General features: G+C 47.1%; 1 pseudogene; it reads left to right on the top strand.

Moving 5' to 3' along the window:
* The first annotated feature begins 16,796 nt into the window (after positions 1 to 16,796).
* Positions 16,797 to 17,815, top strand: LOC149858451 (olfactory receptor 2D3-like; annotated as a pseudogene).
* Positions 17,816 to 22,212: the final 4,397 nt, after the last annotated feature.

Genomic DNA, 22,212 nt, shown 5'->3' with positions numbered 1-22,212 from the left:
TTTCTCCACCCCCTGCCGTCATGCTGACACTGCTCAGGCCATCAGGCTTCCCTGCTATGCCCACCCTGCTTGCTCTAGCAGAGCTCCTACTTCTTCGGCTGCCAAAGGGGAATTGACTCTGGCCTCAGCCTCGCTGTTTATATAGGCCAGGCCCTGCCCCCTTCTGGTCAGCTGACCAGACTGGTTGTCTCAGCAACCCACACCTGGGCTGCCCCAGTAAGTGGCAGCTGAGCCCATATTACTGTTATCAGTAGCAGGCACCTTAGTGCCCTGCTACAGCATGGAAAGCACTGTGGGCTGCAAAAGTGCACAAAAAGCACAGCCCAAAAAACCCCACCAAAACAACTCTTCCCTATGCAAAAAGTAGCTGGGAAAAAGTTTGCTGATGAAGCTTTGTAAAGCAGGTGCATGGGAGATGCAATGTTTGCATACATTTTTGTATCCCTAAGGTACCCAACACCCAGCACCTGGGACAAAAAAAGCATGCAGAAAAAGAGGGAGGCTGTTTCAACAAGCACCAAAAAAGTAAGGGGAAGCAGGGCAAGCAAGGCAGAAGGCAGGCAGCCTCTGGGGTGCTTTTGTATGAAAGCACTTGGGAGTAGCCCAAAGGGTACCCTGCACCCAATACCCTGTAGATATAGTGTGCAACCCGAATGGTGACCCCCCCCCCCCTTTACCCAGCCTTGGGAGATGCTTGTGTACATTTGGGGAACCCTGTGGGGCTTTGCATGGAAAAGTTTGGCACCAGAAAAAAAGTGCCCAGGCACCCCGTGTTTTGGGGGTTAGCTTTGTATGGAAAGATTTCATGCCTCAGTTTCCCCAAGCACCCCTTAGCCGCCCTGAATCTCCTGTGTAACTTGCACCCAGGAAAAGAGAGTGGCAGAAATGTCACAGCTGGGTGTTTCTTGTCCTAAAGCACCACCTGGCAGTAAGGTAGGACTGAAATGAAGGTAAAATAGTTCTGACATGCCCTCTAGCATTTTACTAGCCATAGCATAATAAGCCTGTAACAGGAGGCCTGCTCAAGGCCTATCTCCCTGTGGCCCGCCCACCTGTTTCTGGGCTAACTGCTCACCTTCTATCCTGCCACGCCTTGATCTTAATTGATTGAGATAGATGTTAATTAAGCAGAAGGCTGCCCATTTACTGCCCCAATGCACTCTGTGGCTCCATTCCTCCCCTACATGGCAACCCAAGCCTTGCAGATGAGCATACATAGCTCCCTGAGTTGGTTCCCCTTCAGGTGTGATACATACATACAGTAACAGCTGTTTACATACATTTAACTCCATTCTCTGTTAAGTATACAGACTAAAGGGGTGAAAGAGAAGTGTGATAGAAATTGCAAAATCAGAAAGTCCCAGGATTCACAGTAGAACAGTGAGATGAGTCTTTGTGGTAGCAGTGAGTATATCATTCTATCTTTGTGTGTTTTGATGTGAGCCAGTGGTTTTTATAGTTTTATAGTTTAAATAAATTGTTATTGGCAGTTTAATGAAGACTGCATTGGTCACCTCAATCTGACTTGTGGGATAACAAGTGACCTCCATTTAACCAGTAACCCCAGCCTAACCAGTGAGGCAAGGTTAGCTGGTGAACCCAGTGATTTTTGGTGGCTTGTTTCCCTCCCACTGTGGTTCAGTAGGACAGGGCAATTGATGGTTCAGGGGAAAATCAAACACCAGTTCTAACCAGTTCTTAGGTTTTGGTTCAGTTCCAGTTTGACTCCCAGTTGGAACAAGGGGCAATAGGACAGACACCCAGGAAAGCTATGAACTGTCCTGCACTGGAGGTTTTCAAGAAGAGGTTGGTCTGCCACCATTCAGGGATGTGCCAGTGCTCCTCCTGAGACTCAGTCCTGAATGGTCCTGGCTACAGGGTCTTGGCCATCTGGCTCAGGGTCAGACTGATGCTGTGGATCAGGAATGATTTTCCCTTGGTCAGATTGGTACAGTCTATGGGGGTTTGTCTTCCTCTGCAGTAGGGGCAATGGCCTCTGCTTGGAATCTTGCAGCAGTTGCTGACTGGCTGCACTGAGCCAAGCCCCACAGGCAGTGCCAGCTGGCACTGGCAGTCCTGTGTTACCCCGCCCCCCCATGTTGCCCCAGACCCCTGCCCCTGCATTTCAAGGCTTCAGTTCATCTTGTCACACTTTGCTCTAGGGGGGAAAGGCTTCCTACCTTTTCTGTTTAGAATGAAAGTGCCCTTTTTGTTTTCCCAGCCCCAACAAAAATGCAGGGTGTGCTCACTTTCTTTCATGGAAAATACTTGGTTTCACACTTTCAGTAAAAAAAAGTGCAACTGCGAATTGAGTTGGTCCCTATGTACAAGGGTTTGTGTGTTTGATGCATCTCAAATTTTACTTCAGTCTCCAGACATTGTATTCAAGTCCAGAAAATAAGCCAAGGACAGTGAAACGCACACCTAAAGACCATGTTGCTGAACTTGGCAAAGGTAAGTTTACACTGATGGTACTGTGCTGCATGCAATAAAGCTGTAGATCACGTTCAAAGGCAGACGAGTATGGAGCACATGGAAAGTGTTAACCATAAACAGAATGAAAAGAGATGAAAAGAGGATACTGAAAAAGCAGGACCATCAAAGAAACAATGCACTGCTAAAGACCACTGTGACACCATCACTTTGGATTTTATTTGAATGTGTTTAAAAGCAGACATTCCTCTGCATAAAATGGATTTACCTGTTGTCAGGGATTTTTTGAGCAAATACATTAATGGAAGGGGTGTCATTCCCAAGTCAGACCAGTTGTATTCCCACCTACCAGCTCTTTTTGAAGAGGAAAAACAGTGCCTTCTTGAAGACTTTGAAGGAAACTTCATTGCTGCAATTGCTGATGAAACAACTGACTTCCAAAACAGGCCAGTTTTCAACATTTTATTTCAGGTGCTCAAGGTACAACCTCCTAAGCATTCCTGCACCACATCTGGTAAAGGCAGTGTGCCTGAGGAAAGTTAATCATGCCACCATTGTACAAGCCTTGATTCCTTGTCTGATGGAATTTGCCATACTGCTTCAGTGAATATTGGCATTTGTAACAGACAATGTGAGCTAAATGGTGAAGGCTTGGAATGATGTGCTTTGTGGTCTGTGGTAAAACTGTATACATATTTGTTTCTATGCTCATATAGTTGCTTTGGCAGGGACTACTTGGCGAGAGACCTTCAAGCAAGTGGATCGCTTTGTAGCTTTAATGAAGTTCCTTTTAGTGAAAGCTCCAGCTCATCGTGCATGGTTCTTAAGATACTTGGAGGACCAGAGTGTTGATTCACCAGCACTTCCACCAGAACCAGTTGTGACCAGGTGAGCGCATGGTTCAGTTGTGTCAAGTACCATGCACAGTACTCCTGGCTCTACCATGGGTTTGTGAAACTTGAACAAACAGAACAAGGGGATACAGCTGTTCTGAGGGAACTGGCCAGCCTGTTAGCAGTAGCACAATTTCGTGGTTGGAGCATCTTGTCTTAGCAGCTGATAATGTGAGAGGATCCATAGCTGCTCAGAGTGCTTCTGATAAATTGAGACAGTACAGCATGAAAAGTAAACAGCCAGCAGTTGATTTTCTCTGCACTGTTTGAGCACTGGATCCTAAACAAATTGGTTCTGTTTGTACAGATTATGAAACTGTGAAATCTGGCAGGGCTGTGGGGCTAGGGCCTGTGGGTGGGTGGCAAGGGACACATGAGCAGGGCTGTGGGGTTGTAGTGGGGGGAAAGAGGGACACCAGCAAGGCTGGAAAGGCTGGGGGGATGGTAGTGAGGGGCACCATCAGGGCTGTGGGGGGCTTTAATTTTAATAATGGATTTTGGGGATTTTATCAGAGAATTTTCAATTTTTTATCAGTGAAAACCAGGATCCTTGTTTATGAGGAAACACTGAGGGAACTGGGCTTATTTAGTTTAGAGAAGAGGGGCATGTGTAGATGAAACAAAATTTCCTATTTATATTGATGCAACTGTATTTGTTTTTGCATGACCCAGGATTTCCCACTGCTTTAAAGTCCATTTAGTGCCTTAAAGTAAAACTACTCAGAGATGTTTTAATTTGTGTCCCTTTCCTGTTATGCCACTCCAAATGTGTATTTTGTTAGTGCAAATAGGCAGACTCCAGAGACTTGTAATTAACCCCCTTTGCCACAAGGGGCCACTGCATCCCAGCCTCTAGCCAGTCGGTGGTGCTGTGTGTTCTTTTTAACCTCCTTTCACTCCTCACCCTTCCCTCTGCAGTCAGGTCAAGACAGGCTTGGTTGACTGGACTGACCAATTATTCTTATTTTATTATTTTATTTAAAAGATTGAAAGAATGGGGGAGAGCAATAATATCATTTTCTACCCCCTCTTAATTGTTGCCCCCCCCCACCTATTGTCTATGTCTTCTCCCCTTGCCCATGTACCCTCCTGTCCTCCAGCCCCCCTGGTACTCTCCACCTGCTGCAAGCCCTGCACTCCCCATTTTCTGCCAATGCAGTGGCTATGGCTCCTGATGGCAGCAGCTAAGTTTTTGGCCAGCCGCAATGCCTCATCTGAAGACACCAGCCTGTGATATCAGACCCAGCTCTGGGTTTCCTCACCCAGGTCTGTCAGGACTGCTCTAGTAAGATCTTGACACAGATATCTGTCTTCGAACTTTCAGCAAGCTTCAACAACTTTGTTACCAGATCTGCCAAGCGCTGCAACAAAGCCCTTGGATCTCCTTCTTCTTTTTAGCCCTGAAAACCTGTCGATAGGTTTCCAGGTTAATATCTAGTCGACACAGGTTCTTCCACTTCACCTTGTCATAATCTGTGGCAAACTCTCACGTCATAGCCCCATAGGATGCTTGGGCATTTCCAATTAACAACACTCCCAACTGTCCCACCCAGCGAGACTTCTCCAGCCTGGCTGCCAATGGTGCCTGCTCAAAGCTTTCTAGGAATACCTCAGGGTCATCTTGGGTACCTTTAGCTCTACCACATTCCTCTGGTGCCAGGCCTGTTGCTGTATCCAGCTTACTTCCAGCGTGAGTTGACAGGCTGACTGCTGTTGCTGTTGCTGGAGGACTTGCCCCATCAGCTGTAGTGTCTGCTAAATCTGGTCTGTGCTAGTTGCGGCCATCACCATTGTGACTTCCATGTTTTCAGACTCCCCTTGGCCGTTGTCAGAGTTTCCAGCCAATGCATCACTATGCCAGGATACCACAGGATACAGACGTGGGGTCCAGTGTCCTGAGGACATCCACTTGTCTTGCTGGTACCAGGGCAGGTGCCAGTCAGCAGAATTGGGTTGGGCTCCTGCCCCGTTATCTTTCCTGCCACATCTTTGATGATTTTTGATTAAGCCTAGGAGGGTGATAGTTTTCCTGACCCAAAGCCAGCTGACACTTGTTCAGGTGGATGGTCCGACCAGGCAAAATAAAGGAAACGAAAAAATAAAGAAAATACCCTCCAAGTCCCAATGGCGTTTCCTGTCTCCTTCCTTGTTCACTTTCTGAGTCTCTCGATAGCGACTCCAGCGATCAGGCATTTTTTTTTCTTTTCTCCTCCACTAATTGCTGTCCCACCGGCTTAATCACATGTCAGCCACAGCCAATTAATGAGGAGCCAGGGTTTCCACTCTTGCTCTCTCATTCTGTCTTGGTTTTTTTTTCTTTTCTTCTGAGCTCCTCTGAGCTCTAAAGACTCGACGGGTCTGTTGCCCCATTCCTGGGGACTTCAGTCCTGGGCGGCAGGTGGGTGGTTCCCCTCGCTGCTGCCCCTGCTCTCTCTCCTCTACGTCTCCTCCTCCTCTCACCACTGCCCACTGCCAGAAATAGCTCCAGGCCAGGTAATTGCACCAATTTGGTTCACCCAGCAAATTGATAAAACTCCATGGGGGCAGACTGGGAGATCGCTCCAGAGCACAGCGGGGCTGCAATGGCCAGACAGATCTTCTCGGTTGGGGCTTTCCATGAAGTGGGTACTCCTGACCTTCCCACACACCCCCTTCCTGGTTACTGAGCATGTCCCACACAGCAGGAACACGGAGGAGGGGGGAGCAGCCATGGTCGCTCATGTGGGAGCCTCCAGGCATGGTTGAGGCCTCCTTAGGTCCAGATGGATGGCCCAACTCATGGCTGGCTGAGGCAGGCCATGCTACTCACTCTCCATGTCAGTCACATTGTAACTTTGGAATCTTTCCTTGGTGAAAGCTTAGAAAATAATCCCTTCATTTTCTGCCCCCCTCTTAATTCTTTGGGCCCCCATGCCACCTATAGTGTATGTTCTCTGTGCCCACACCTCCACCCAAGGAGACAGAACCCTCCCTCAAGGAGACAGAGTGGTGGGTAGGTGTCAGAAGATATGTACCCCAATATGAATTTGGTGGTAGGTACATGCCCAGTAACCGGGTTGAGTGTGACAAGACTATATGAAGTGGACCTGCAGAACTTCTGCAGGTGAAGAACTTCTGGGGTGAAGAGGTCTTGGCCCGCAACCAAGAAGAAGGCTTTGTGGCCAGCACCAGCTTCAAAGTTACAAGGGTGAAACAAGTGCTGATGCTTGCACCAAAGCATGTGAAGAAGCCTCAGCTTCTGCTACTCCAGTGGTTCTGGCTCCCAAAGAGGAAGGGCAGGAAGCAGGCAGGGTTTTATTGTACAGCAAGAATTCCAAAGTTACAAGGGTGCAACAGAGAGGTGGAAAAAATGGTATTTAGAAATCTTAAAAAGGTATTTTCAGATCTTGCACCCAGTGTGTGATTTATCATCATAAGGAATTGAACTGTAATTATAAGTCAGAGGGCAAGTGGGGCAGAAAGCCTATTACCCAGACCGCAGAGGTCATAGCTGGGAGGAAGAGAAGACTATATGAAGTGTCATATCATATAGGGTCTTGTAGCTCAGGATCACAGCTTACTCTGTTGTCAGCAATGATTCAAAAGTTTCAAGGCTGCGATGGAGGAGTAGGTGCAGAGGCGGGAAAGTGGGGTGAAGAGCCCACAGGCCTGGGCCTACTACCCAGACCCCAAGAGGGAATTTGCTGGAGGTCTTGTATTGGCCAGCAAACAAGAAGAAACCTGGTACAGGTTTCAGACCTGAGGAAATTACTTTTTTCCCCTGAAAAACTAAAATTTAAAATCCTCATAGACTACTGTAGTGTGTGCATGTGTCTGTGTGCCTGTGTGTAAGATTTTTCACTATTTGATTATTTGATGTTTTGATTATTTTATTGCTTATTTGATGTATTATTTAAACAACCATGCAGGAGCAGACACGAGGGAGGGAATTAAGGCCTTTCCTGAACCTTAGCTTTCACTTGTTGCAAAAACTAAAATCTAAAATCCTCATAAACTACTGTAGTACAATAGGAGTCAAGCCTACTGACTTCTTAGGCCACGGCAGATTTGTACCAGAGTGCATGAATGAGAAGCCAGTCCACCTGGTTCCAATGGGGTTCCATCACATTTGTAGTGAAATGAGTAAGAAAAGAATCAGGCCTTGTGCTTTTGCTAAGATAAAGTCTTTATGAGATGAACACTGTCATGTTTAGTGACTTTGGACATAAAAGCAGAATGGCAGCCACCTCACCAGGCCTTCAAGAAAAGGTTGACTACCTATTAAATACCTTGTTATTTACTCATAGAATCATAGAAGTAGGGTCAGAAGGGACCTTGTAGATCTTCAAGTCCGACCCCCCCACCTGGGCAGGAGAAAAAACTGGGCTTCAATGATCCCAGCTAGGTAGGCATCAAGCCTCCTCTTAAAGACCCCCAGGGTAGAAGCCACCACCGCTTCCCTTGGAAATTGGTTCCAGATCCTAGCCGCCCTAACTGTGAAGTAGTTCTTATGGATGTCTAATCTAAACCTCCTCTCCAACAACTTATGGCCATTATTCCTTGTTATGCCAGGGGGCGCTCGGGGAAACAAGGTCTCTCCCAAACCCTTCTGGTCCCCCCTAGTGAGTTTATAGATAGTCACCAGGTCCCCCCTCAGCCTTCCCTTGTGAAGGCTGAACAGGTTCAGGTCCCGCAGTCTCTCATTGTAGGGTCTGCCCTGTTGTCCCCAGATCATGTGGGCGGCCCTCCTCTGGACCCTCTCCAGGTTGTCCACATCCCTCCTGAAGTGGGGCGCACAGAACTGGACCCAGTACTCCAGCTGCAGCCTGACCAGTGTTGCATAGAGGGGGAGGATCACCTCCTTGGCCCTGCTTGAGATGCACCTGTGGATGAACAACAAGGTCCGGTTAGCCCTGCCAACTGTGACCTCGCATTGTCAGCCCATGTTCATCTTGGAGTCAATAATGACTCCAAGATCCCTTTCTGCCTCTGTGCTCTCAAGAAGGGAGTTTCCCATTCTATAAGTGTGCTGCTGGTTTCTACTGCCCAAGTGCAGCACCCTGCACTTGTCAGTATTGAAACGCATCCTGTTTATGTCAGCCCACTCCTGTAACCTATCCAGGTCTTGTTGCAGTCTTTCCCTCCCTACTAGTGTGCTCACCTCACCCCAAATTTTGGTATCATCAGCAAATTTAAACAGGTTGCATTTCACCCTGTCGTCCAAATCGCTGATGATGAAATTGAACAGCGCAGGCCCCAGGACCGAGCCCTGGGGGACTCCGCTGCCCACTTCCCCCAGGTTGAATATGACCCATCCACCACCATGCTCTGAGTACGACCCTTGACCCAATCTGCAATCCATCTGACTGTGTAGGCATCAATGCCACAGTCGCCTAGTTTTTTAATGAGGATGGGGTGGGAGACGGTGTCAAAGGCCTTGCTGAAGTCTAGAAAGACTACGTCCATGGCAACACCTGCATCCATTGCCTTTGTGACTTGATCATAAAAGGCAATCAGTTGGTCTGACATGACCTGTCCCTAATGAAACCATGCTGGTTGCCCTTGAGCATCATCCCTGAAGCCGGCCCATCACAGATGTGCTCCTTGAGGATCTTCTCAAAGAGTTTCCCAAGGATAAAGATAAGACTGACGGGCCTATAGTTGCCCGGGTCCTCTCTCTTCCCTTTTTTGAAGATGAGGACCACGTTGGCTATCTTCCGGTCATCTGGCACCTGGCCCAAGCACCACGAGCACTCGTAAAGCCATGCCAAGGGCCCTACAATAACCCCAGCTAGCTCCCTCAACACCCTGGGGTGGAGAGCATCTGGACCTGCTGACTTGAACACGTCCAGCCCCTCCAGAAGCTCTCTAACCCGGTCCTCCCCGACCTGAGGTCTGGAGGCGTTCCCCTCAAGTCCGTCTGGCATCACAGAGGGGAAGTCCTGGTCCCTGCACAAGAAAATGGACGTGAAGAATCGGTTAAAGAGTTCCACTTTCTCCTCTGGCGCAACCACCAGATTGCCCAGTGTACTTTGCAGGTGCCCCACATTACCTGGTGCCTTCTTCATCCTCCCTATGTATTTGAAAAAAGACTTTTTATTATCCTTGATCTTGGATGCTAGTCCTAGATCTATGTCTGCCTTAGCTTTCCTGACAGGCCTCCTACAGGCCTGAGCAGAGGAGGTATACTCCTCTTTGGAGATAGCACCCCCCTTCCACTGGGTGTATGCTGCCTTTTTGGCAAGCAGGCATTCCCGGATGCCCTTGGTGAGCCAGGGGGGCTTTCAGGCACTCTTGCCCCCCTTGCATCTTGTTGGGATGGCCTCCCCTTGGGCCCTGAGTATCGTTTCCTTAAGGAACAACCACTCGTCCTGGACACTGAGTTCCCCTGCCCTCAAGGACCCCAGCGCCTCACCCACTAGTCTCCTCAACTTGTTGAAGTTGGCCCTCCTAAAGTCTAGGGCTACCGTCTTGCTGCAGGCCCTTGACACCCTGCGCTGGATGGTGAATTTCAGCAAGCGATGATCACTATCACCCAGGTGGTCAAGAACCTGGAGGCCCCTTACCAGGTCTTTGCCTGTGGCCAGGACCAGGTCCAACAGGGCATTTCCTCTGGTGGGACTGTGCACCTCCTGAATTAAGTGGAGGTCCTGTATGTTGGCCAGGAACCTCCTGGAACAGTCTGACCTGGCTGACTGTTCCTCCCAGCAGGTGTCCGGGTAATTTAAATCACCCATGACAACTACATCCCTTGGCTTAAGTGCCTCTGCAGAGGATCACCAGAGAATCACAAACTCCTGTTTATTCCAGAGACTCACAAAGTCTTGTTTATTCAAGTGCCACTTCAGCATCATTACATACTTTTTCAAAGTTTCATGCTAAGCAATAAAACTTATGATATAATTGAGGGCCTGGATGCTAAGCCCTCTGGAGGCTGAAAGTTCAGCCTTTGTTTGTGACAAAAGTCCCAAGTTACAAATACTTGAGGGACAAGCTGGTTTTTGAAGTCTCCCAAAGTGGGAATTGCTGAACAGTGTCCAGGACAATTTGAACAACTGTTTACTTCGAGATGTGTCTGACAATGATGGGTCGTGTAAGTATGGACTCCCATGTGGCTCCAGATTCTTCCAACAATTGTCAAGTACATCTCCTTGATCTCAAAGTTGTCTAATTTCAAGATTGGAGAGAGGCTTCTGTTGTCTTACTGACTGAGCAAATGCAGATAAAATGGGGTCTTCGGCCAGGTGTTCCCCCCACGCTGAAATGTCACCTGTACAGGTAAGTACTACTGGGCATTTCTTTCATCAGTTTATGAGTTCACTAACTGCCTTGTGTTACTATGTAGTGTGGCCTAGACATCTTGTATCAATGTCCAAATGAGTTATTAAACCATTTGAAGGTATTTGGACATGGTGGGCATGTCTACATGAGACACTGACTTTCCAGTAGCCAAGCAGTACTGCACACTAGTGCATCACAACATGGACAGTGCTAATATCCTACTGCACAGTGTTGTCAGGCTACTGCGCAGTAGCATCACTTAAAAGATGTTTGCTGGCACTACTGCACAGTAACTCTGGTTACTGTGCATTTATTTAATACTTGCTTATGCAAGTATTAAATAAATGCGCAGTAACCACTGTGCAGTAGCATCTCACAGATTCACAGATTTACAGATGTTTAGGGCTGGAAAGGAACTTGTGAGATTATTGGGTCCAGCCCCCACCACCCTACCAAAATAGGGCACATGCTCTATTCTAAAGCAGCTGAGGCAAGCAAAAGGGAGGAAGGGAAACAGAAGTGGAGACAGGCTTTACTTGAGGTTTTTTGGCCATTCAGGTTAAAGTTTCCATTTTTAAATTCTATCCCAGTAGCCCTGGCTCAGCTCATCTGCAGCACATTCTATTAAACAGAAAAGAAAAGAAAAGAAAAGGAAAGCTCCCTCTTTCATGTTTACACTCTTCACATTTCTGAGCTTGTTCTCAGACTCTTACAGTGTCATTCCTGTGACAACACTAAGCCAAGCCCTGTGCTTTCCATCTTTTTCTCCTACTTCATTCTTTCCAGAGAGCAGTTCAGTGGTTCAAGTACTAGTATTGTGCTTGAGAGAATTGGGTTTCTGCTCCTGCTTTACCATGGACTTTGGGTAAATCATGTTTCCTTTCTGTGCTTCTATGCCATGAGGTGAAAGACAGTATGTGGCTTATAGGGTAGTTGTGCATGTGTGATAGACAGTGAAGTATTGAGCTACATTGATGATAGGTGTATAAATAGCTAAGACGCAGAGAAATTCCTGGCTGCTTCTGTTGCTCTATTACTTCTGCAAAGCCATCATCCTTTAGTGCAAGTGCCTGTCAACTGAACAGTATAGGATTGTTAATGGAAGGGGCTTCAGCTGGCCCATTGCCTATGAGGTACTGGAGCTGGATGTGGCACAGGCTGATTTTTTCTTGTGCCCCTTTCCATGTCCACTTCCCCTTGAGGGGGCACAGTGTCCAGGAATTCAGGGTGTGTCCAGGTTTAAAGCATTTTGTCCCTTTTAGGATTTAAGATTTTTCCCAAATTGGGGGAATTTTAGATGTAGATATGGTGTGTGGGAGAGGCTTGGGATCAGGGCAGGCATCAGGACTTCACCACTTTTCCCAGCTTGGACAGTGGCCTGTGATGATAGTTTACCAGTCTGGAAAATGAGAATACTCTTAATGACCAACCTCAAAGAGCTTTGGGATTGAAGTAGGGTTGAGGTATTGTAGCTGTGATGGCCCAGGGAATGTGAGAAGCAAGGTTTTAGTAATATCTTTTATTGGACCAAGTGTATTGAAATAAGCTGTACCTTCTTCTCTTTAAGACCTGAGAATGGGCATTTTGTGTCTAAAAGCTTTTCAACATCTCTTTGTAGTATATAGTTTCTCTAATAAAAGGTATCTCCAAAAATCCTTTGCATTGCACATTCCAGGCTGAAGGCATAAACAGCAGGTCATCATCCAACAGCTGGTATGAATGACTTCTGCTGGATGCAGAGCACCTGCCTGTCATGCTGATTGCAAAGAGCAGGAGCTGAAATCACTGGGCCTTCTCTACAAGGTTTAGTGCCTTAGCCTGTTCCAGTGTAGCAGTTGTAAGAAGGATATTCAGAAATCTCTTGTGGCCTTGTTGAATCTTTCCCTGTAAATCAGAACAGTACCAGAGGTTGGATCAACATTTGGCAGCTGAAATGGACCAACCAAAGAGATGGGGAAAACCTAAAGGAAAAACTGATAAGGATGGCAAAACTCAGCTGGGTCAGGATTGTAGCCCAAGGATTTAGAGCAGAAGCCTCTATGTAGAGTTAAAGAATGATTGGAAAGTTTCACTTCTACCATCAAACACTACAGAAAAAAGTCCCCTGCATCTGATCTGTAGTTAATGGGAACCTTTGATCTTACCTGGATGAACTTTGTATGAGGTCCTTAATCAGACTGTGTATAGAAGGAAATGGAGACAGGAAGCTCAGAGCTGTACCTGGATATATAGGAAATATTAAGCTGAGCTATACATAAACACTCCACAGTCAAAACGCATGACTGATGGATTTTGTTGGTTTGGAGGTCAAACCAAAATGACAGGGAGAAAAATGGATTGGATCAAACAGAACAATGACATATTTCTTGAATAAATTAAAAATGTTGTGTTGAATAAACCCCAGGTGCTTCTTGCAAGCCAGATTGGAGAGTTTTATTTCATTTGTGGTTAGCAAGCGGTTTACCAAAGAAGTTTTTCTTGCAGAAGGTAATGCACCTTGGCCATGTGATAAGTCAACATGCCACAAGAAAGGTCACTCACTGTCTGCCTTGCAGTTTGAGAGGAAGAGTCTTAATAATTATTTATGATAATTATTTTTCTTAAATGCACAGGGTTCAGGGTCCAGACCTACAAAGTGTTCACTCTAAAGGAAAAAGTTAATGATTGTGAGAATTCTGATCAATGCAGAGACTGCAGGGCAAGAATGAACCTCATTGTCAGCAGTGAACCAGGAACTCTATTCTATTCCATAGCAGTACAGAGGTGATAGGTTTATTTTTTAATACTTGGGATTTTTTTTCCCCTGTTGTTTATCCAGAAAGTGGAAGTACCAACTGGTAAGGTACCTCAATTTAAAAGACATTTTATGCTCACTTTTAATTTAAACATAAAGTGAGCTTGTCTGTGTTGCTGGGCACTAATGCGCCTGCTCCTTTAAGGGCAGAAACTACCTAAGGAGGGCCCTAGCAGTCAGGCAGGAACCCCACAGCTGCAGGTTACTGTGGCAGCAGGAATGAGGGAATTAGCCTGCACCTGCAGGTGGTCAGCTGACCAGAAGAGGCAGGGCCTTGGGCACATAGAAATCCCAGGGCTGGGGCTACAGGGTCAGTCTGAGAGATATATATTATATATTATTATATCTCGAGGCTGCCCCTCGATATATATATATATCTCAAACCAGGTTATTCATCATACCATAAGCCACAACAGAGGTAACATTAATAAGCTGTAGACTCTACATCGGGGGCAGGCAATCATTTCGTGCGGAGGGTCACCTACCAAGTTTTGGCAAGCCATCAAGGGCCACAAGAGTAGACCCTCCCCTTGACAGATGCCCCACCCCCTGGTCACCACCTTGGGACCCCCCTCTTACCCCCCCCGAAGTACTCCTTTTAGCAAGGGTTTGCCATCTCGGAACCAGAAAAATATCAAATTATATTCTAAAAATCAAACATTTATGACAAAATTCATTATTTGATTTTAAAAAATATTTTTGTCCTGATTTACATATGTTTGTGTAGTGTACACAGAGGTGATCACACAATAGCTTAAAATGCGGTCTTATTCCTGTATACAGGAGACCCTCGCCATTCACAGGGGTATGTTCTGGAAATCCCCGCAAATACTGATGGGGCACCCTGTCAGACTGACGGGGTGCCCCATCAGACCCCACAGCCTCTCCCTGCTTCCCCGCAGTGCCTGGGGACTGATCCCTTGCCCCCGAGTGGCACTGCGGCTGCCTCTGGGGGAGAAGATGCTGCTGCCGCTGCCTACCTCCATTTCCCTGGTGCTTGCTTTCTGCCCACCTCCCGGCTCTGCCCTCCCCCGCAAATATTTGAATCCTCAAACCCCGAGTTTGTGAATAGCAAGGGTTTCCTGTATTGTAGGGGGTTGTGGGTGTGAGGGAGAGTGTGGGTGTAGGTGTGTGTGTGGGGTGTGGCTGTGTGTGTATGTGAGGTGGGGGAGCATGTGTATGTGTGGATATGTGGTGTGGGTGGGTATGGGGTTTGCGGGGGGCTGTGAGTGTGTGGGGGGGAAGGTGGCTGGGGTGGGTTGTGGCATGTGGAGAGGGGAAGATTTGCCCAGAGCCCCTCTGCAGTGCTTCTCCAAGCTGGGGCTCTGCTCTCCTGCTGCTCCTGACTCTGAGGCACCAGTGTGGTGCCATGCTTCCACTCAAAGCCACTTCCACCCCCCCGTCTATCACCACTTCCCACCACCTTCCAGCTCACTGCTTTGGCACCATGTCTTAGCTGCATGGATGAGACTGCAGGATACAGAAGGAGCCAGAACAGCCCAGATGGCACCACACGGGGCCAGCTGAGAATCACAGGGGCTGGGCCAGCTCCTGCTGCATCCTGCTGTCCAGCGTTGCAGCCGGGAGCCACATGGTGCTGCAGCGACTGGCAGAGGTGTGGAGGGGAGTGGTACCAGTGGCAAGCAAATGGTGGTGGAAGGCAGAGGAAGTGGCAGTGAGTGGGTGTGTGGAGCTCAGTGACAGCTGGGCAGAAGCACAGGGCCCAGAATGGGGTGCTTCAGAGTGGGAGAACAGGGCGTGGGCTGGCAGGGCTCTGTGGAGCCAGGCTGGGCTGCACCAGCAGGGAGAAGGGGAGCTGGCCTGGCTCCAGAGCCCTGCCAGTCTGGCCCCATGGTCCTGCCATCTTGCACTGGCATGGAACCCACACTCCCATCCAGCTGTTGCTGAGCTCTGCGTGCCTGCTCACTGCCCCTTTCCCCTGCCTGCTGCCACTTTCACAGCTTCCCTGCCTATGGCTGCCACCACTCCTCTGCACCCCTGCCAGCCACTCTGGCAGTATGTGGCTCCTGGCTGCAGCACTAGGACCACAGCAGCCAGCTCGGCCCAACCCTAAGGACTGGGGTGATCACCTGCAGTCCTTCCCTTCATTCTCCACCCCACCTTATCTGAATTTCCCTCTGGTACAGGGGGGCAGGAGCAGCCCCAGGGGCCCAAGCCAGAAGCTGCTTCTCATGGGGCTTCTTTGGGGGGCGGGGGTGTCTGCCAGGCCTTGCTTCTGCAGTCACTTGATCCTACTGGTGACTTCCCCTGGGTCCTACTTCCCTTGTCTCCTGTCATCTTTGACAGGCAGCCAGGGACAGATAAATATTATTTTTCTAAATTTTTAGGGGCCCCACAGGCTGGATTGAATGGCCTGGTAGGCTGCATCCAGCCCACGGATGATATTTTGCCCATCCCTACTCTACATTGAATAAAATGAAATACTTTATTCATCTGCTACTCATCTTTATATACTGCAAAGAGCTGAAAACCCAGGAAGCTAGAGAAGTGTCTATTTTGAACTTTTTGGTGGAAAAAAGTTTTCAGCTATGCAGAATGTATATGATGAAAACATTTTTCATTAGAACCCACAACCTCATCTGCAAATTGCCTGGACAGAGAGAATGATGTAGTCTTTAGCTACACATTTTTCTGTGTTTGTTGTTTTTTGTTGCCTCAAATTTCCTTTCAGTGACTTCCATTGAACTTCTAAATTTCTTTGGGGGGGGTGGGGGTTAATTTCCATTTGGATAATCTATTTACAGACACCTTTTTTATATTTGTGGTGGGAAACCATCTTGCTCTCCTGCCCCACATGCAAGCCTGATTTCATGTCTGCTCTTGGACACATGGCTGGTCAGAAGCAGGCTTAACTATTGGATTTTCTGGGTACCTTTTGGGGTGTTCAGTTTCTTAGGCCCTGTTGCGGTGATATCTTTCTTGTTTCCTTTCCTTCTGCAGACATAACAGGCAAACCATGAATTAAGGCCACCAGCTGCTCTCTGGTCACCTGTATGACTCCATGCTTAATAAAGGACACACAGCACTGTAGCTGGTGGCACCCACGCTACAGTGGCATGCTTCTGTGGCCATAGGAGCAGGATTACACCCCCTTAGAATGATCCTTTCTTCAAAAAGGTTGCAAATACCCATGTGAAGCTGCTTGCACTCAGTTAAAGCTTTCTAGTGAAAGTGGGGGTTTTTAGAGGGAGGCAGCTGCATCCTGCATTGCAGGGAGGGCTCCTTGAGGGCCTAGCTGGTGTGGTAGAGCATCTTCCTCTGGGGAGAGGTCACTGGGATCCGACAACAGGGGGCATCTTGATGTGGTTGATTTGGATGAAGCTGCTGACATGGCTCTGGACATCTTGGCTATGAACTCCACGCTCTCTGCTTCTTTCCAGGTGGCAGTCAGGCATATGGGAGTGGAAAACCGAAGCACCGTGGTGGAGTTTGTGCTGCTGGGACTGGCTGAGAGCATGGCTCTACAGACACTGCTCTTTGTGCTCTTCCTAGTTATGTACCTGGTGACCCTGTCAGGGAATGCCGTGATGGTTCTGCTGATTGGGGTTGATCCATACCTCCGCACCGTATTTTTTCCTGTTGCATCTTTCACTGCTAGATATGTGCTACTCCTCTGTCACAGTGCCCCAGATGCTAGTGCATCTGCTTTCAGTACACAAGGCTCTGCCCTTTGCTCGCTGTGCTCTGCAGATGTACATCTTTCTGGCCTTTGGGATGGCTGAGTGTGTGCTGCTTGCCATCATGGCCTATGACCGATATGTGGCCATCTGCTACCCCCTGCACTATGGCACCATCATGAGTCGGCACCTTTGCAGCAGGTTGGCAGCTGCAGCTTGGATCAGTGGCTTCCTCAACTCTCTGATTGTCAATGGCTTTGCATTGCACCTGCCCTACCAGGGCCCCAATCGCATCAACCAGTTCTTCTGTGAAGTGCCAGCTGTCATTAAACTGGCATCAGCTGACACTACCACAGCAGAAGTGGTGGTGTTTGTCTTTGGGACCCTGCTACTACTGGTACCCTTCCTGCTCATCACTGCCTCCTATGGCCGTATTCTTGCTGCCATACTGCGCATTCACTCAGTGGAAGGTCGCCGCCAGGCTGCCTCCATCTGTGCCTCCCACTTGCTGGTGGTGAGCCTCTTCTATGGCACAGCTGTCTTTGCCTACATGAGGCCCACCTCAGCAACCTCATCCACAGGCCAGGCCAAGGCGGTCTCCATCTTCTACACAGTAGTTACTCCCATGCTGAATCCACTGATCTACAGTCTGAGGAACAAGGAGGTGAAGGGTGCACTGAGAAAACTTGCCACCAGGAAAATCTTCACAGAGATGTGACTCACCTCCTGGGCTGCTGGCCTCCTGTGGCCAGGCCTTTTCCCTTCCTCACAGAGAAGACCCTGAGCAGATCCTGAATCTGGGAAGGCCCAGGTATGAGTGGCGGTGCCACTTACCAGGAAGCCTCTGCTTTTGGCACATTTTCTGACCAAGCATATTTTGGATTTTTCTTCTCTGGTCCACAAAAGACTTGGCAGACAGTAGCTGCAGGACATCACAGGATATGTAATCTGTGCTGTGCCTGTGCAGCCCTTTTGTCTTGGGCCAAGGGGACTTTTCACAACATGAAATGCTGGCTCCCTTTTCAGCTGACAGGCTCCCATTCTCCTGCATGAAAGTTTAGGGTCCCATGATCCCTGATAAAAAGAAGCTTTTTGTTTGTTTGTTTGTATTAAAAACAAAACAAAAATCTCACCAAAGATCCTCTCTGGATGGAAAACATCTCCTGCAGCAAGTGTGGCCTTATCTATGGTTATTGTAAAATTCAGTAAAAGGTGAATTTATATTTATGCTTAGCTATTCTATGCTCATTCTGAGCATGAAAATTTGTAACATGCAGTAAGTGTATAGTGGCTTGCTTACTGCACACTAGTGCCTAAATCCAGTTTCACATTTACATGCCCAAGTGGCCTTTAACCATCTAGCTGCAAGTTGGGGCATTCATAAAGGTTTGCTTCTTTCTCCATCTGTGCCATGGTAGGACTGTTCAGATGCATGTAGACCTGCCAGAAGTAAAATGGAAAAGAACCCTTATCTGGGGTTCTGGCCCCTGCTGCACTTTATATTCAAAGTGAATCAAATAAAACGTACTGAGGCAGTTTCTGCCTCGTTTCAGGGACTGGGCCTCCTGCATAACATTGTGGTTATGCAGATAAGTGTCACCTAGGTGGATAAGGATAAGCAAAGAGTAACCCTGATACCAGAGGTGGAACAGCACTTCTCTGTGTTCTGGGCAGCAGCAGTGCATGGGGGATCACTGACTGGCTATTGTGTCCACTCCCTCACCCCCCTCAAATTGTGATGCCTGGGGCTACTGCCCGAGTCTCCCCTAACTCAGGTATACTACTTGCCAATAATTCCTACATGAGAAGCTGTCACGGATTACTAAGCATGCAGTAAACTCATACCAGTATGATCACAGCATACCTAAAACTTACCAATGTCTTGCATACGTATTTCTAACAAGTCTTGACACAGAGTCCCATACAAAGCAAGACAAGGATTTTGGGTAAATCCGATATCTTTTATTAGACCTACTAAAATAGTTGAAAAAATTCTTCTTTGCAAGCTTTTGGGTATGAACACCCTTCTTCAGGCTGAGGAAGTATCTGTAGTTGGTCTGTGCTCTTCCTGGATGGAATAGAATAGAAGTCAGAGGCCAGTATGCATGCGAGAATGCCAGTCAGTGAAAATGCTAATTGAAGCTGTCAATGGCTGAGAGACAGGTGGGGAGTGGGAAGGGGGAGGAATGTAGACCTGGTGATAAGAATATAGCTGGTAGATAGTAGCAAGGTTACCTGGGGTATCAGATTTAGACAGGTTATAATGTGTCATAAATACAATGTCTATATTTAGTTCATGATTTTTTTTTGTATTCAGTAGGCTGATGAGGTGAAGTTTGTAGGCTCATCTGCAAAAGGTTTTGTAAATTCCCCTTGAGGATTAGAACTGAGACATTGGAGAGAGAGAGTGTTTTTTTTTGTGAGAAATGTGCCCCCACAGGTAATTGGGTATTCTTGTCTCTGATGGATTTTTGGTGTGTGTTTCTTCTGGTACACAGTTGTTGTTTGGTTTCTCCTATGTATTTTCCATCAGGGTATTTGGTGCACAGGATGAGATGTATTATATTTCTGGAGGTGTAAGATCCAGGAATCCTGATGGTTCTGTTGTGGGGTGGAGTTATTGTGACAATGATGGAGATATGTTGACAGGTTTTACATTTCTTGTCATGGCATGGTTTGGATCCATTTGGTGTTTTGGGCCATAGAAACTTTGCTTCTGGTGATGAGGTTGGCGAGGTTCAGTGCTTGTTTAAAGGCTAGGATGTGTGGTTCTAGGAAGATCTCTTTAAGAATTGGGTCTTCTTCTAGTATGGGTTGCAATTATTGAGGATTTTCTGTAGAGGTTCTAGGGAGGGATGATATGTCATAACTAGTGGTGCGTGATTCATGGGGGTTTTGTTTCTGTTCTGCAGTGATTCTTTATGTCTTATATGGGTGGCTCTTTCAAAAGTGTGATCTAGTCTTTCCTGAGGAGTGTCTTTGTTGAGTGAAAGCCCCTTTGAGATTTGTGAGGTGAAAATTCAGTGGTATTGGAGGGCTTAGCTGTATATTACAGCTTTCTTGGTGTGTTTAGGGTGATTGCTGGTTCTGTGCAGGTATGTATGTATGTTGGTCTGTGGGTTTCTTGTATATGGTAGCCTGTATTTTACCATTTTGGATAGTGATCACAGTGTCTAAAAAGGAAATGTTGGTGCTGGGGTATTCAAGAGATAGTCTGATAATGATGTGAAAAATTGCTGCACTTATACATGTGTAGCAAGATACTAAAGGAATATCATAGTTGTGCTTTCCAGGTGGGCTACATTTGAAATTTCATATTGTGGTATTATATATTACAAACTAAATAGGAGCATAATGCCATGATAGCTTGTGATAGTGAGGCTGTTTTCTCTACATATGGGAATTTTGTGGGGATTTGTTTTATTACTTTTCTGTAATCTGTCTATGTTAGAGATACATTGGGACCTGTATTTGTGTTTCTTTTACATTTATTGGCATTACCAAGTTGTAGGGAAGAGGAGACTATGAGGATACTTACTGAGTGCCAGCAGGAACCAGCAAAAGTAAAAAATGCTCCCCAGGAACTGTGGTTCTGGAGCAGCTGCTGCATAACACTAGAGAGGCCCCAGGAGTGGGGAGAGAATCTGGATGTGGAGATGAGGGGGAAGGACACGTGTTCCAAAACCCCAAAAGATGGGTGGGACGGCCCTGGAGGCAGCAAGCCAGCAACAAGCTGGCAGAGGCGCTTTGAGGAGTTCCACTGGCAGGAGAAACACAGCAGAGGGGGCAGTGCCAGAGATGAACTGATGGCCCAGAGAGGCGGGACTAGCTTAGGGGAGTGTGGCTGAACCCCTACTGAACCAAGTAAAGTTTTCCTTTCACTTTTATTTTATTTTTGAGATACACTGAACTGGAGTCTCTGCTGGGTGATGAATTAATGTATCAGACAACCTGAAGCAGCCTGCCGGGTTATAGGGGGAAAGACACCCTCCTGGATGGGATTGATACACCCTGAAGATAAGGGAAAATTGAATGACTGCAGCCCAGATGGGCTTTCTTTCATTTTGTTAGTAATTTTCTTTTACAATTCCTATTGCAAAAATGGGTTTTATCTCTAGAGAGACTGGACATTAGGCTCACCTGAGCCAGAAGAGGCAATCTGACAGTCTGTGGATACTGAAGTCTGCTGCTACAATCGGCCAGAACTGTGAGAACCTAAAACAAAGGAAAGCAATTTAATAAATAAAAGAAAAATATTGAAAAGAAAGACCTGTGTGAGATCCTGATTAATGAAAGTCAGGTTTACAGCTGGGTTATCCTAGGCTGTGGTATAGGGGAGGTTGCAGCCCCAAGAGAACCCGACCTGATAGCCCAATGTCAAGTGGTGTTTATGAATAACTCCTCCCCGATATAGATCTTTCAATATCAAGGTGTGGCAGTTGAGAGTTGGGACTACCACTTGGACATCCCCACAAGTGATTGTGATACCTATGATCCTGGCCAAGAAATTTTCTGTTCTACCCTTTGTTAAGTAATCTGACACAACCCCACACAAGGCTCAAAAGGTAATGTTACGTTGTCTTCTACGTGACTAGGATGCTTGTTTTTGCTCTCATGACAACTATAGTATGGCAATATATTGAGAATTATATTCCCAGTTGCACGTGAAAGAAATATGGAGATACACAATTGTGCTACTGTTGACTTGGGCTTTAATAAAGACACAAGATTTAAATCTGGCACACATTTTTCCTGTTTGGGCAATATATTGTGGATGATTTAGTGGCAGTTATCCAGCTGTGCCTTCCAGGTATCTGAGCAGTAGGGAAGAAATTAATAATAATGAAGTGAACAACAAACAAATGGGCAATAAACTGGGAATGAATCTGGCTCATGTGGGCACAGTAAATTGTTGATAATATAGTACTCTTGCTGAGTCCTTTATATGAGTAACCAAACTACTGGGTTTATTATGATAGTGCAGGAAGAAAAACCCAAGAGGGTGGCGCTTATGTTAGAGCCACAGTCACAGATCTTGTTGCAGGCCGTGGTTCTGAACCTGGAAGTTTTGCATTCTTTCTATTATATAGTTTCAGCATAATGGGTACAGAATTCCCTCTTAGGTGCTATTCTGGAGCCATTTGGTTTGGGAGACCTGGTGGAATGTCAGAGCATGGACAGTCAGGACCCCGAG

This window comes from Crocodylus siamensis, chromosome 8, assembly GCF_052110815.1.
Source record: "Crocodylus siamensis isolate JL-2025a chromosome 8, ASM5211081v1, whole genome shotgun sequence".
NCBI classification, from domain to species: Eukaryota; Metazoa; Chordata; order Crocodylia; family Crocodylidae; genus Crocodylus; species Crocodylus siamensis.
This window is presented reverse-complemented; position numbering and strand designations above follow the sequence as displayed.